At 37.0% G+C, this 16,140-nt stretch overlaps 1 long non-coding RNA gene across 2 annotated transcripts in view; it reads right to left on the minus strand.

Annotated features, from left to right (window-relative positions):
* Positions 1-16,140, minus strand: part of LOC114015057 (uncharacterized) — a 441,731-nt gene that overhangs the window by 103,527 nt on the left and 322,064 nt on the right. The window lies entirely within an intron of this gene.

Genomic DNA, 16,140 nt, shown 5'->3' on the forward strand with positions numbered 1-16,140 from the left:
CATGTGATAAAAGTTCTAGATGATCACACAAAAAAAGGGATGTCTTGGTCTTTATTTATAGCTAATTGATCCATATAAACAGCAGTTGGCTGAGACAGAAAACCAAAAAATTGAATTCAAATTTAGGCATATTTAACAACATGTGGAGTGTTTTCGTTAACTGGGAGATTAAATTTTTATTATTATTTCATCAAACTTTAACTATCATCTGGAAGAAGTAACTTGTTTTCATTATTTCCTTAGGATATTTAATTCTTTTACAGTAAAATATTAATGCTCAATCATGTATATTTTCCTTCTGTTCCTCATTCTCTCCAGTTTGTGACCATTTAAATGTTAAAATAACATAACTTCTTCCTTAGCGTTCAAAGACTATTTCCATGATGAAATAAAATTTATTTACCACTGCATGTTTATTATACATGAAAAGACTGAAACAGAAACTCTTCCTCAAAGACCTTATAATCTACTGCATACGGGGGAGGGGCAGAAGGGCAATTTGGTAACGGACAGAAGTTTAAGCGATACTACCTAGGCTATTGATAAGGGAAAGTTAAAAGACTGCTTAAGACATGTTGTAAAATCCTAAAGTCACTTGAGTGTCTTTAATGATTTCAGTGGACCTGATTTTCTAGGCAGAATTTATGGAGGAATTCAATGAAAAACAGAGAAGTTACTCAGTAGACAAGAAAGAAAGATAGTTCCAGGTATGAGCTAATTATACCAGAGACAGTCAAGATAAAGAAATAAAGGTCATATTAGGAAGTGGGATGAATAGATTGAGTGAAATAGCACAACAAAAGGTTGTAACAATGAGAAGACAATTTTCACTGATGAACAGTACTGAGGAATATGTGGAAGGAGCGAGAACAAAAGGAGGAAAGAACCAAAATGGAAAGACGACAATTTCTGCACATCCATAGGGGTAGCAAAAGAGACTCAGACTGGAGGAGTATAATTAAGTCAATACATAGATTCCAAGGTAAGATATGAATAGAATAGAGGAAAGAAAAGCAAACCATTATAAATGTCAAAGTTAACATAATATTTACAAGATAGACAGTAAGGAATGACTGGATCAACACTGTAGAGATAAAAGTAGAAGAGGTAGGTGATAAGATCAGCTATAAAGATGGTAACGTTCAGTCAAAAAATAGCAGACACTATTTCAAAGTGGTAGTTCAAGAAATTGGATGACAGGTCAGGAAGAAAGACAGTTATTTAGGATTCATCTGAATACGAGTATTGGCTATGTCATTCATGCATGTCACAGAAGGCAGGAGAGAGCTAGAGGTGGAGTAATTTAACAGTGAACACCAGAAATTATTCTTCAATCATTACCATACTAGCAGAAATCCCCTACAAGCTGACTATGATGGCCTATCAGTTAAGACATGAACTGTCTGATTAAGAAGCCGGAGTAATGGTTTCTGAGATTATTTTTTGATTCTGCTTGACTCTGCTACAAATAACCTTAACACAGAGAAGTGTATTAATTAGTACGTAAAGTAATTAATGATAGTGACATAGCTTGCACAATAAGTAGTCAACCTAAATTAATATTTTGCAGCTTTCGGACAACTACAAGATTTAAGTATTGCAGATATAGAACAGGGTGCTGTAGTATTAGTCTAAGTACAGGCACAGAACTGAAGTCTAAAAACTTTTCCAAAAAATTTAAACACAATAGTGACACATCTTAACTAATTACAACGACACTAATTAATCTATCATTGCTTAGCCATTCTTCAAAAACATTTATTTCCTCACAGTTCATTCTCTGATTCTTCATCATGCCTGATATAGAACAGAAATAAAGAACTATTTTGATACCAGTATTCTGATGAGTATTTACAATTACTCTATACAGTTATTTCTAAGAATCAGGGAAGAGTTAAAATAATATTAAAATTTATCATCTTTAGTTATGCAAAATGAAATCATAAAGACCAGGAATAGCTTAGATTTGCCATAGCCTCCTGTCAAATTATATATGGATATTCATAGTTTAATCCTATATAGAAGTGAGGAGATTGTTCCATTGCTATTCTGCTGCCAACATCAAACAGGGCAAATACGAACGCTGGGGTTTCCTTCACATCAACCGCCTTCACTCACTTCCCATATGTGAATGAGCAGCCACACTGTAGTACCAGCTCCTGGTCATTACCAGTTAGTGCAGACCTCGGTACCTGCAGCAGATTCTGCTGAACTCAAGGGAGCACTGCACTGCTTGAACAAACCAAAGAACAGAAGTGTCTGACATTTGGTTAATTCTTAAAACATCCCTTTCTAAAATGTACACTGAAAATCTTGTAGGGTTCCAATAACTGGGTGGATTAGCTTAATGCCTCTCACCACAGCCACTTCCATTTTACTGTCTGCCCTATTTCCAAGAATTTGCCACTTATCTTGTCTCATACACAGGCAGTAAATCCCTGGGGCACTCTGCAGAAGTTCTGCTCCAGCACTTGTAGCACTCTGCACGGTGAGATCGTGGATTGTTTTGGAGATTTTAAACTACCAATACAAAAGGCTAAAACCAGACAAAAACCCTTCCAAGATTATCTAGAATGCGTCAATGAACATTTGGCTATAAAATCAATACCTAATGCTTTGAGCTGTGTAAACCACGGAGATGTTCGAAAATAATCCTCTCTGGAACCACACACATGAGAACATACACATTCATTCATCTGATTACATGAAGATACTCTTAATGTGATGTGTTAAAACAATAACATTATTTGAATGCTACTTCTGCTGAGTATCACATAATTTATACCTTCATTTCAGTTTTGAGTGAAAAGCTCTCCCTCTGCTTAGTGCTACATATATTAAACCAAAATCATTATTTGCTTCAATCCCTGCTAGTAACGTTATTCCACTTATTATAATGAAGTTAAGTGCTTCAAAAAGTCCTTCATGTGGCATCATCATCTGCATGCTAAGATGAAGTAACCATATCTACCACTTCAAAAAGCATTCTCCTTGCTATGGATACCCATTGACATATGCCCTGCGCAAAAGACCCCTTCTCATTTCCTGGAAACTGAGCACGGTGCTTAGTGAAAAGCTGTTCACCACCCATCTCAACTCACAAAAACATATCTACTGCTTGAATGCAAAGAAAAATGACAACTGCACTAACATGATTTCAGTGCATCTAGTGTTCATAAAGAAATAACAATTTCAAGCTGTCACGCTGCTGAAGAATTCTAAAATTGCTGTTGATGCACCATGTAACCAGTGAACAGGTGCTAGAAATGATTGGAGAGCAGTTCATATTAAATAGAGACCTTTGGAAAAGAAAGATACATTCTGCCAGGCAAATTTGGAGAGGTTCAGCTGATAACGCATATTTATGAATACTGGCAAGCAATGGCAAAAGAACAGGAGGTAGAAAGAAAAAAAAAATCTTGGATGAACACAGTGATATCACAGCAGAAAAGCAGACTGTTTCTCCACTGAGAGATTATAGCCATACACTGTGCAGGACGGTCAAACCTTTAATAATAACAATGACACAGCACAAAAAAAGACTTCCATCTTGAAAAGAAAAATCAGCCATTGCATTTAATGAAAATCCTATTTTCCTAACGCTATTGGTATCTGAAGGACAATCTAGGTGCTTCGAGACACCCCATGGCCATTATCTCACAGAAGGTTAAATGGAGTTACCAACTCTTCAGCAACTTCTCCTTTTTACTAAACTCAACAGCTTAACAGATTCAACTACAGATCCAAAACAAAGATAGCCAAAGGTGTGTAGAAAGCTGTTTCAGCCAGCGTGTAAAACAGTGGGAAGCATTTGGCAGGTTTTAATTTAGAACTAAGACAGTTCCTTCCAAAGAAACCAGACAGTTCAATGCCCCTTTTGTACCTCTGAGTCTCTACAGCTTCTAGTGATCGTTTGACCAACTTGCCTTTGCCAGAGTGACTGCAGCCGTGGGGATGGGGGTGTGGAGGGATTTTTTGAGGGATGAAGAGAGAAAAAGTATTAAGTTACAAGTAAAAAATCAAGCAAGATCATAGGAAGCGGAACTTAAATGGCTGCTATCAAACACCCACTGTCCTGTTACCTCCTACAAAACACCTAACAAGATGCTCAGTGAGCTGGCATAGTTGTGCAGTACCTGCTAACCTCTATGGAAATTGTGCAGAGCTCTAAAACATACCGCGTATGATTCAGATGCCACAATTGTGCCACTTTGATGTATGGGCTTACATGAAGCAAAAAGGACAGAAAAATAGCTACAAGGAAAACAAAGATAATTTTGTGTGTTCTTTCCTCGTGTTCTGATTGAGTGTGTTAAACCGCCACAGACTATCAGGCTGCAGAAGCCAGTACATGGCCGGGTGCGACAGGTAGTACACACTTACTAATTTTTTATGTAAATATGGATCTGAAAAAGGCAAAACCAAATGCCCAACTATCTATTATACACAGCCATAGTCAGGTAGCACTCTGCAGCAGATGGGCGTGTATAAATTGCACTTTGATCCTTGGTCAGCCACAATATTTTACTCCTGTAGTTATCCTACACTGGAAAATAACTGGGGAAAAAAAACCCTCCTTTCTGAAATTCCCTGAAAATGTTTGCTTTCATGACCTTTTGGTTTTAGTTAATTCCAGATTATGAAATTATTGTGTAAGCAAGCTGTTTTCTAATATAGAATTTCTCGCCTTTATTTCAGTGGCTGAATCCTTGATTCTATACTGTGGGATGGCAGAAGGTAGGGAACGATCTGATACTATGGCAGTGAAAGTGCCAATCAGATCTTCTCAATACTGTATTTCAGTCAACTGACTCTAAATAAATCTAAATTTGCATAACTTCTATTCTCCTAGCCTTTTATAAATTCAAATAAAACATCAGCATTTGGGAAACAGAAGCAGGTCGACAAATATATACCCTTGGAGAAGTACTGCCAGCTCCTTCTCTGTGCTTGAACATCTCCCCTTTCAGACAACAACAGCAGATAGCATATTCCCAAAGCTTGTGTAAGACACATGGGTTTGAATTCAGGAGCAACAATCTAGAGAAGCTTCCAATGAGATCTAGTCCACAAAATGTGTATTCAGACCTCAACTTATGTGAGGTTCCTGCAGACTCAAGGCTTCTGGGTTTGAACCCATCCTTAATGGCAACAAATCCTTCAGGTATCCCCTACTATCTTTGAAATTTTATTCTAGATTGGCAGAAGAAGAAGATACAGATTGGACTTTGGCAGAGCAAAAAATACAAAATGCAATGTCAAGCATAAAGTGTCAACAGCTTTAATTGTGGTTTGTGATTAATATGACAGACACGGGTGATAAAAGTCTTGCATCCAATAGCCAGATACCAGTTGTTGGGTTCTACATAAATGGTGTTTGTTAATACCATAACTGTCAGGTCACATGCAGGTGTAGCAAGAAGCTCGTTTCTTGGTTCACCCAACAATCTGCATGGGACTTCACAAACTATTACAATGATTCATGCAGCAAAGGCAGGAAAGCAAGGATCTATTAAGACTGCTAAGCAAATTGGGGCAGTAAAGACCAAATAGGTATCAAAGTGGCAAACAGAACACAAGGGCACACAGCGACCTTAACAAAATCACATACACACACACACACACTAACAGAGGCTCTTCTACTAATTATACGGGTATTTTGCTAATGTGCCAAGAGAGATGAGTATAGAGAACCCAATCACTCTGCTGTGTCTGCTTCTCAAATCTTTCAAAGGTCAAAATGAAACTGGAAGTAATCTAAAATGTCCCGCTCTTACCCCTCTGTCCCCAGTGATATTTTTGAACCACGTGCTGAACTAAGCAGCTTGCCACAGAATGTACTTGGCTATGTCTCCACAGAAGGGAGTATATGAAAAAGCACTTAACATTGACCTATTTGTGCTCCTATTTTAATCAACTGGAAAACACAGGCTGGTCAAAAACAGACACATCTGAAAGTCCTACCTGTAAGCATGAACGTTACAAAGAGATGTGAATAAGTAGTATTGATAAGTGCCATGGTCTCCTAGGGCTCTGTTCTCCCAAAAGAGATGAGATTACTGTCTGGTTCTCAGGTTCCTGAGCATAACAGAGAGATTAGGCTTGGACAACAGAGGAAGGACAGACATACAGAGGAGGGAGACACCTGAGGAAATAGAACGTGCGTTAAAACAGGTGCAGTAAAGCACATCGGTGCGTGCCGCAGAGTGGATGACAAGTTCAATGCTAGGAGCGACTGCCCTTAAACTGAGTGAGAGAGATACTGTGGTATCTTAAGATGCAAGGTGTACCCTTTAATACAACTGCTTGTATATTTTTAAGATAAATCCTGACTCGAGTAGCAATCACTTGTTTGCTTAAGTATTACTTTTTATTTTCAAATACGGCTTTAAACTTTCTTTGCCACAGGCCTCCCCTCACGTTCTTTATATTTTATTTGCTGTAGAGCATGCAGTTTTGGTTTCATGCTGAATTCACATTTTTTGTTTGCTTATATATTTCAAGATCTCAGTCAATCATGTTGTCAAAACAGTCTTTTTGCATCATCTACCTACCACCACTTGTCATTAGAGATGTTTAAAGCTCCACTGCTGTAGAAAGTCTGATTTACACTCTGACATCTCCCACACTGAGCTTATTATAATTGTCTATAAACTGCCCTTTCACAAGCTTTAATTAGGAAATAACAAATGGTTCAGGAGCATGCTGTTAGGCAGTTTATTCTTTCTAAATTCAGTATTTCCGCTGTACTCTACTGATCACAATGTCGTGCTATGCAACAATCATGTTGATTTCTAAATTTTTACTTTAACATTTAAATCTCTTCATGACCTTTTCCCTTCTCCTCCTCCTCCTCCTCTGCTTGAATACATTTTACAGTTTTCTGAATTGTTCTAGATGCAATGTTTCTGAGCTGAAACAGGAATAAGCTAAAAATAAGTACTGCACCATCAGAAAACGTTTATTTTATTAAAGGCCCACTGGAGAGGTGGCTTTCTTGGTTACACACAGTAGTCTCTGCATTCTAATATACCACTATAGCCTTACAATTTCACTGAGGACTTTAATAAAAAGTCTGAGATGAATTATATTGTTCAGTGGCTTGGAGTCACCAATTCCAGAAAAGGTTATATAGTTCAATTAACTAGTCACCATGTTGCCAGAGCTTATTTTACACAGTAAAATTAACACTGGGGAAATGCATCTATAGCAGCTGCTGCAGACTACAGTTCTATATCAAACAAGGTCTGAAGAGATAATCACACAGACCCCAAAATAAATGGAAGAGGAAGTTCTAAAGGTCGAACGTGAATACAAGCTTTCGGATACATATCTATGCATCCCTTGTTTGCAAAACATTGTTTTCCGTGTCTATAAATGGATAGTTTATTTAGAGAAAAAGATTGTTTCAACCTCACTGATACAGTCCTGCACTACCTATTTCCTTGAACTTCACAAAAGAAAATGTTTTAGTATTTATGAGGAAAAGTCACAGCCTAGTCCACCTGCAATCAGTCACTGCTGTTTTGCAGGAGAATAAAGACTTCTGAACAGATTCATCACTAGAATTGCCTATCTAACGACAATTCTATTCTAAAATCTTGTTTTCACTGCACAGCACTGATTGCAGCAACAAAAGGTTTGAATGGGCTCAAGATATTTCTCTAACTTGCTCAGATGCTATTTCTCATCTGAGAACTGGTTATTGTTCAGGTATGTTCAGGCATATTCTCTTCAGTACCAGGTCAGACTACTTCAAACCCCTGTTACAATTGTTTTGGTACCAAAACAGCAAAGGAATGCATGTTTTGTTCAAATGTCTTTTCCTTAGTACCTCACAACCACTAGTTACTGTTTTGTGTAAGAAGTTTCTGCGTAGCTTGATGTCCAGCTGCAGGGGGTGGCTGGGCCCTCCAATGGCATTCTGCTGCCACAGGCACTTTTGGAAGGGAAACTAGAGAAAGCATTTGGAGTTTTACTGTTTTGAGTAGTCTCCCAGTCTAAGCTTAGACTCAGGAAAGACATAAGAATCAGCATGCACATATTCATGGAGAACTCGGCAGCAAGAAGCACAAATGGCAATGAATAGCATTTATGCTTCCATATTGTTTTTTTATAGCGATATTCAGGCTAGGGACAAAAGTGTATTCATTGCATGCTGATAACTTGTTAAGATAAACACGCTGAAACAGCAACTTGCTTTGTCAATGCCTGGCAACGTAGAAAGTTTCCCCACTTGATAACTGATACAGTTTTCTTCCATGAAGACACATCTTGGGGTCTGTTCATGAAGCCTAAAACCTGCCTCTATAATGGGCATTTTGCCGAATTGCTTTCTGTGATTTTTATACAATAAAAAAATATACAGAAATACTTATACAATACTTCATTAAACCTACCGTATGGCACTTTCCTTTATAATACACAAATATGCATTTTTTTGACATATGAAGATAGATGCATTATTATAGAAGCGGTGTATTGGAGTGCACTGTTGATCAAAATAAGCCTAACCTGTTGAAAATTGTTTTTCTGCTTTTTAGCTCCAATCACTCATCAGCTTGCACAGAAATTCAGCGAACATCTTTCTCAAAGGGTTCTTCAGGGAACAGAATACATAGCATGTTTAAAAACTGATATATTTTGTTGTAATAAAATGTTTGGCTTTGAGTACATAGACTGATACTCTCTGTCAAAAAGTGCTAGATCCCTAGGTAACTGTATAACACCAGAGTATTATTTGACACATTTTTGAAGTCTACTTTGTGTATTTTTATCTATTATTTTATTTATGTTTGGTGCTAGGCTTTATTTTTATTTATTCCCATTTGTTACTTCCAAAGTTCAGTCCTGGCATTTCATCTGTACATACTCAGTACTTTTGGCATGCTCAAAGAGAAACTATTGGGATTGGTATGTGTAAAATCTGTACTAGCCTATGCAACCCATAAGACATCTAAAATGGTGTAATAGCTTGAGAGAAGGCCAGATTCAACTGTGTGCTGAGTAACTTCCAAAGGATAGTAATTTTCCAGTTTCCAGGAATGTCTTTATGTTACAAATATAAAGAACCATGTTCCATTTCTTCTAGATCTGACTTAAATTCTCATGTACTTATAAGACCTGTTATAAATCCTGGTTTTGTCTACGTTTCGTGATACAATGCGTTATTATTGTTGTACATAAAATAAATGACAATGAATCTCTCAAGGGTGAATTATTCTATATTAAAACAAGAAGTGAAACAATATGTAAATTGTTTCCAAAGTTCCAAGGAATAAAAATAATGATGACATTTTAAAATACTAATAAATAACTGATTAGTTACCACTCTTTATAATCTCTCTACTCTGCAGAATGTTCTGCCGGGTGGAGTTTCCCAAGGCAAAAATACAGTTCTAGTTTATAAATAAATTTTCTGAACCCACAGGAACACCTATACAGAAGTTACAAGCAACAAACCATCTCACAGGAGTTTGTAATATCCTTCCTTTTTACCACGGGAGGTTTTTTGCACTGGTCTGTTTCGACAGACAGAGTCTGACTGTAATCATAGTTTCCTGAATATTTTGCTTACTCCTCATTACATACACATGCTTTTTTTTTTTTTTTTTTTTTTTTTTTAAACAGGGAGATTTATTATACTAGCAACAAGACTTTACAAATTACAACAGGCAAAATTTGATATCATTTGGAAGGATCCATCTGTTTAAAAGGTAGTACGTAAATGGCCAAATCATGTAAACACTGTATGTTAAGACAACTATATGAAATCCAAGGCAAATATAACAAACCCAGAGGGGACCAGCTTAGTGTTCAGATACACATGCTAGTTTAGATACACAATTTAACCCAAACAGTATCACTTATAAGTTTTTGTATTGGTCTCCATAAGATTACTCCAGTAATTTGCACTGAGAAATCCCTATTTTAAGTATGTAAGCAAATGGAAGAATCTGAAGAAGAGTTTCCCTTTTATTCCATTCTAATATTTAGCTGCTTCTTAATATTCAGAGTTCATCCTCAATTCCTCAAAAGCCCTTTGTTATAGGTTAACAATGATAGCCTGACAATGCAGTTATTTCTGCCATACGTTACAATAATAGCACATTTTTCCTGTGAATGCATATATATCTGAAAAGTCCTAAATGAAGTTTCTCTGTGTTATGAAGGTACATAGATTGAACCGTATATCAACTGTAAGCCTGTTCCTCCCAAATGCATGACAAAGGCTTTGGATACATAATGTACAACAGCTGTCACAGATGTAATGAATGCCTGCACAGAATACTTCAGACAGATATTTGCACTAGTATTCACTATAGGAGATGTACTGTTTATTGTGAAATTTATCTGAAAAAGTAGCTTTTGTAACTGAAGAACTTCTTGCCTTTCAGTATATGTAAGATAGAGAACAGATGCACAAACCCATTCCCTCTGTGGGTGCTTTTAATGCTATCAAAAATTCCTTCCAGGAATTCAATTTCTGAAAGGCAGTAAAAGCATAGAGAGGCCTAGAATTCAGGGTAGCATGAGAGTACCAAAATATGGTGAAGTCTCTGAAAACACTGAACATTTAATGGATTCAAATAAAGGGAGAGGAAGAAGCAGGGATATTATTTTCCTATGATCTTTGTTTTCTTCCCTCACTTTTCCATTCTGCTGTGCAGTCTCAAGTACAAGTACATACAGTCCTAATTAGAGTTGGAAGCCTTCATGGGGAGGAAGAGCTGTGCCAAATGACACCACAAAGCTTCAAATCTGTAAGACTAAATACCCCCATAAAGTCGTAGTTAGCTGTGTCTGCACAGTCTTTTGCAGAGGGATGCGAGCTCCCTGGTTGTGAGCCGAGGAAAAGCCACGTGGCAGTGACATTAACCTGAAGTTAGTAAGACCAGCTAGGAGGTACCTGCTGCAGAGGCGGAGGTAGACGGGTTCTTTCTTGCTGGTTCCAGTGTTCTGTGTTGACTTTATGAGCTTTTTGAAAAAGAAATAGAAAGCACAGAAATCTTGGTGGGCCACGTAAGGAATCATACAGTAGCTAAATAGTGGCAGAAGGGCTGATGGCTGTGAGGATCAGGACCAAAGTCCTAAATGAGTGACAAATAAGCACTAGGAATCAGTGGAAGGTACTAAAACGTCAGGATGATGAAAACTAGATGGATTACAGAGACCATTGGTTTTGATAAATAGCTGTCTTGAAATACAGTTGTAATACCTTATTGGATAAAGCACTGGTTGCTCTTCAACTGAACAAACAGGTCAAGTACATGTCCAGGCAAATATCTGTTCTTCAACATTAAATAGAGAGTTGCAACTCTGTTTCTTTTCTCTGTCAGTTTACTTTTGGATGCATTTTAACTTCTGCTGTACTTGTGAGGATTTAAATACGACATATCAGAGCTGGAAGGGCCATTTAACTACATCTTGGTAATGTGTCTATACTCCATTCAAAACCAGATTATTGATAGGATTTGTTCCAGATTTATATTTAGACCTTGCACAAGGAACACAGTCCTGATATCATTGATTAGGCAAACATTCTAGTTTGTTAAATAATACAAATCCAGAGAAGGGCTCACCACTTCTGTGAGTTAAAACTCGCAATCTAATTATCCTGTCAAAATGACACATTTCTGAAGGTTTTACACCTAACTGAACTCCGCTATATTTTCTAAGGGGTTCTATCATAGCCCAGCTAGAGTAGGTAAGATTTATAAGAGCACACAATATTTTATATTTATGTCATACCTTTCATCCTGACATATTTCGAAATCTTAAATTAAATTATAATTTGGACAAAGGTAATTTTTTACGTCCCTGTGGTACAGCCCTATTCTATGGTGGGATGAACTAACCGTTATTTCAAAGACCACAGCATACCAGGTTTGCAAAACCAAAATCCCAAAGTGACTTTTAACCTAAATGCAGATTAATATCAACAACTAATCATTTGGGTATATAGTTATGTCTCAAGATTGACTAAGCAAGTCAAAAATCGCTTCTCGCAGGCTGCTAAATGCCAGTTAGTGGGGGGCTTTTTGCTTTTTTGTTTGTCTTCTATATGAAGAAAGACTTTTGCCTACCTGAACCAGACCCAGAACTGTCAGCTGCTCCACAGTTCCTGCAAAAACCACTGAGATGTCCAGATCCTGAGAAGTATTTGAAACTAATATTTGAAACCATCTGGTCAAGAAAAATATTCTGAAGCTTGACAAAAGACAACTGGCAAGACACAGAGGTATAATTAATTCAATTTTATACCCAGACAGAGGCAATAATATGACATGACTAGGAAAACCAATAATTTAATTTCTCTGTGGCAAACTTTCTGCCACTCTGTAAGAATAACTACAACTACTGCTGTCTGAAAATGTTTTCAGCAAAAGCCTTAACGTTCCAAATGATCCTGCAAATCTCATTTCTGTATGCTTTTTAAGTTCTTTAGTTCTGAATCAGCAGACTAAAAGTGTGTTTAAACACTGCAGGTAACCATTTCCCATGGAACAAATAGGGAGGAAATCAGGTTATAGTGAGGGCACCCAGCAGGACTCTTCTACTGTCTACTCAGTGTCAATGTAAACTGATTCCTTTAAGAAAGACACTCAGGGAGAAGTGAACAGATTGTGGGAAACATGTTCTGCATGCAAGAAAGAGCAAAGAGATGGAATACTGGATACTATGAGATAATTATGCACAGGGAAAAAAAGAAGAATTGGGCAGGACGGCAACAGAATAACAATATTTCAAGAGATGGGAGCTGTACAAACTAGGCTGACTTGCAGCAGCACAAAGCAAATAATAGATAAGCATCCTCTCTTTCACTTCTTTGCTCACTTACTAATTCTTTCACGTAAAGTAACTGCCACATTGCAAGTTTCTGATGGTTTCTTTATCATTGTTCAGGTTACTAAAATTACTGGTTTTGCTAAGCATTCAGTTATGAACTAAATAAGAAACATACTACAGAGAACTGTAAATGTTTATGCATTAAAATACAAAAACCAAAACACTTTCAGACTGTCCAAAAAATTATGACAGCTGAAAAACTGAGAAAAGTTTGCTGTAATAAGCACAGAAAAACACCCAGAAAGGTGCCAAGTAGGCACAAATCTTAAATATAGGTAGCCAGATACCTCTCTACATGTGACCTTCACTAAGCTATATGGTGGCTGTAAGGAACAATATCTCCCCAGGTACAATCTCATAACACATCATGTCACACACTACAAAAAAAGTGAGAGCAATCAAAGGAGAATGCAACTGGAAGTGTGCTTCACTGATGCAATGTCAAGCTGTTTAAATAGGATTCAAATATTTCTAACAATGATCTAGCAGAACAGAACACATTGACTACCTGAAGAGTGGGATTACTTTAGTGATTAACATGTGATACAGTTATTTTGACACAAAGTTTTATTATTTTGCAGCTCTGTACTATAGACACATTAAAGGGGCTACAAAAGTGATACACGGTCAACAGAAATGACCCATCAGAAACCCTCTGGACCAAACCAGTTTCTTTGGATACTGCAGCAGCACCTAGAGGAAAGGGCTCTGTGTACACTGGAATGCTGCTGTGGTCTCGTCCACGTGAGTGATCTGAAAACAGCCTAAAGGTAAAGGAAAACAAATTCAACTGTTCTCTGATTTCAAATCCACTGAATTATTGTGGGTTTGACATTTCATCTCTTGATGCATTTATATTTTTTTTAGTAGAAATAATATAATTAAAGATAGAGGCTGAAAATATCTGTTGGAAAAAATGTGGTAAAAATAGAGCAGGGAAACAAAAGCTACCAACAAACAGAAAAAGCATTATATATACATATCTATATACACACCCCCCACCCCCCCTCTCAAGCATAGAGCACTGTGCGTACAAAAGATAACTGACCTGGGCCAACTGAGGACTCTGAGCATCCTTTTTCCTTTCCCACATATGCACAAGAAGAAAAAAAAAAATAAACTGACAACTTAAAACAAACATAAGGTTTTCCATGATAGGCAAAAATCTAGTCAAAAAAGTTCTTGAACCTTAAACCAGATGACCTCTGCTTGTCTGTTTTAAATAATCAGTAAGCCTATGGCAATGTCATAGCTTTTGTTTATCTTATTTCTGAATCTGCTGCTTTCCTTCTAAAACCTCTATAAACAGAACAACAGCACAAAGGCAAACAGTGGCTTGAGCACTATGATGCAATATTTGGCATATCAAGAAAATAAAACCTAATTTTAGACTGTGACAGAGTGAAAGCCATGGTTTTGCTAGTTTGAAGCTTTTGCTTTATGAAAAAGGAAGAGGACCATGGCACAAGTCATCACTAGACAGAATTCCGAGATTCTTCCACCTAATTCACAAATTCAAGTTATCTCAAGAGCATGAGAACAAGGTAAAATAAAATAAAAAAAGAACACAACAGATAGTCGCCAAGGAGCGGTAGCTGCATAAATACCACTATGACACTACAGGTTCCCTTAAGTCACAAATAACAGAGGGTATATATGCTGCTGTGACTACAGAATGTGAGAAGGAAGGGGTAAGTACAGCAAGCACTTGTAGCCTTGCTATAATACAAATCATATATTTCAAAATTGGAAAGGTTTCAGAACTAATGAAGTAAGAGTAAACAGTAACTGCATTGCTGAAAAACTAGTCGACAAAATTAGGGAACAAGTGAAACACTCCGGAATTGCTAATATTTACAGAAGCTTACAAATGACAAGCATGATAATCACTAAAACCAGCAACAGAAGAAGCCCCAATATTGTAATTGCAGGAAAAGATAATCGTGTGTATAATAAAGTGACAAAGAAGATTGTGGTAACCAGGAGATCAGAAAGGATTCTGTAAAGGGTAATACAAAAGAGGGAGTAATACTGCATAATTTCAGACACCAAAATGAGGAAGCTGGGGAGGAAGAAGATATGGGAGTAGGAGGGATTTTATAACATGCTTGATAGAGGTTTTTGGGATTTTTTTGGTTTTCAAGACCAAGCTAATTAGACACTGAGTAGTCATCTAGAACAAAGGTTAAGCATCAGCTGTTAAGACAGAACAGAACACTCAAGGTGAACCTATCACAGACTTGCAAGTTGCAATAAAAGACAAAAGGAAGATCACAGAAACCTGCTTAAAATTTTAGGGACATAACATATGAAGTAAAAATTTCTCCTGTGGTTTTGTTATTGTTGGGAACAAGTGGTACCCAACTGTTAATGGAAATATTTCCAAGTATATTCAAGAATTAGAATAACATCCACATAAGACAGACAAGTTTTACCTTGCAGAATGTAGTTGGTTCACTTTCCCACTTAATATGACATTATTCCTGGCAATGTGATTTCAACCAAATATTCACATTTATGCAGATCAGGACCTATATACCTCATCTCCAAAGCAGAAGGGGAAATGAATTCTACATGGAGGAGAATTATTCTGGGTAACACTCCATTCCATACATAATAATCCTTTATTTTGTTATCATTTGCACCAGTATATTATTGCTTTTCTAAAATAAAAGCATTTGACATCCTTTTGCAGTCATACTAGAAGTATAAGCATATTAGTTGGAAGAATCTCAGTGGAAACTCAATACCGTATAAATACCAGAAACAGACACTGGTTCAAACAGTTCTCTGCTTCGTGTGATCACTCAAACAATTCACCCCGGTCACTGATCATGCTTCTGGGCAGTGTCATTTTTTAAAGGGTATCTTCGTCAACTTCTACAGCCATGTTGTACTGCTTTAGGCTATACTTAGGCTCTTCCCTGATGTCCAGAGGAGAGCTGCCTTATTGCTGCATTTTCTATCTTTCACTCAAATACATGAGTATTTGACGGACTGATACTATATGTACTTATTAGAAATGTCTGCACTTCTAAAACTCTACAAAGATTTTCTAAATATTGTATTAAAATAAATAAAAGCATCAACAAGTTCAGCGAGATTGTATGGTTTAAAAAAATGCTTCAATGTTTTTTTCTGAAGAATTGTTTTACTAAATGCAACAGAAATATATGTATACATAATTCATTTTATCTGAAACACATATTGGTCATTGAAATGCAACTTTATCTTTCAAATCCTAGATGGACTTCAGTTCTTTCCTTGACACGTTGCAAGGTGATACCTTTC

This window comes from Falco cherrug, chromosome 15 (assembly GCF_023634085.1).
Source record: "Falco cherrug isolate bFalChe1 chromosome 15, bFalChe1.pri, whole genome shotgun sequence".
Taxonomy (NCBI): domain Eukaryota; kingdom Metazoa; phylum Chordata; class Aves; order Falconiformes; family Falconidae; genus Falco; species Falco cherrug.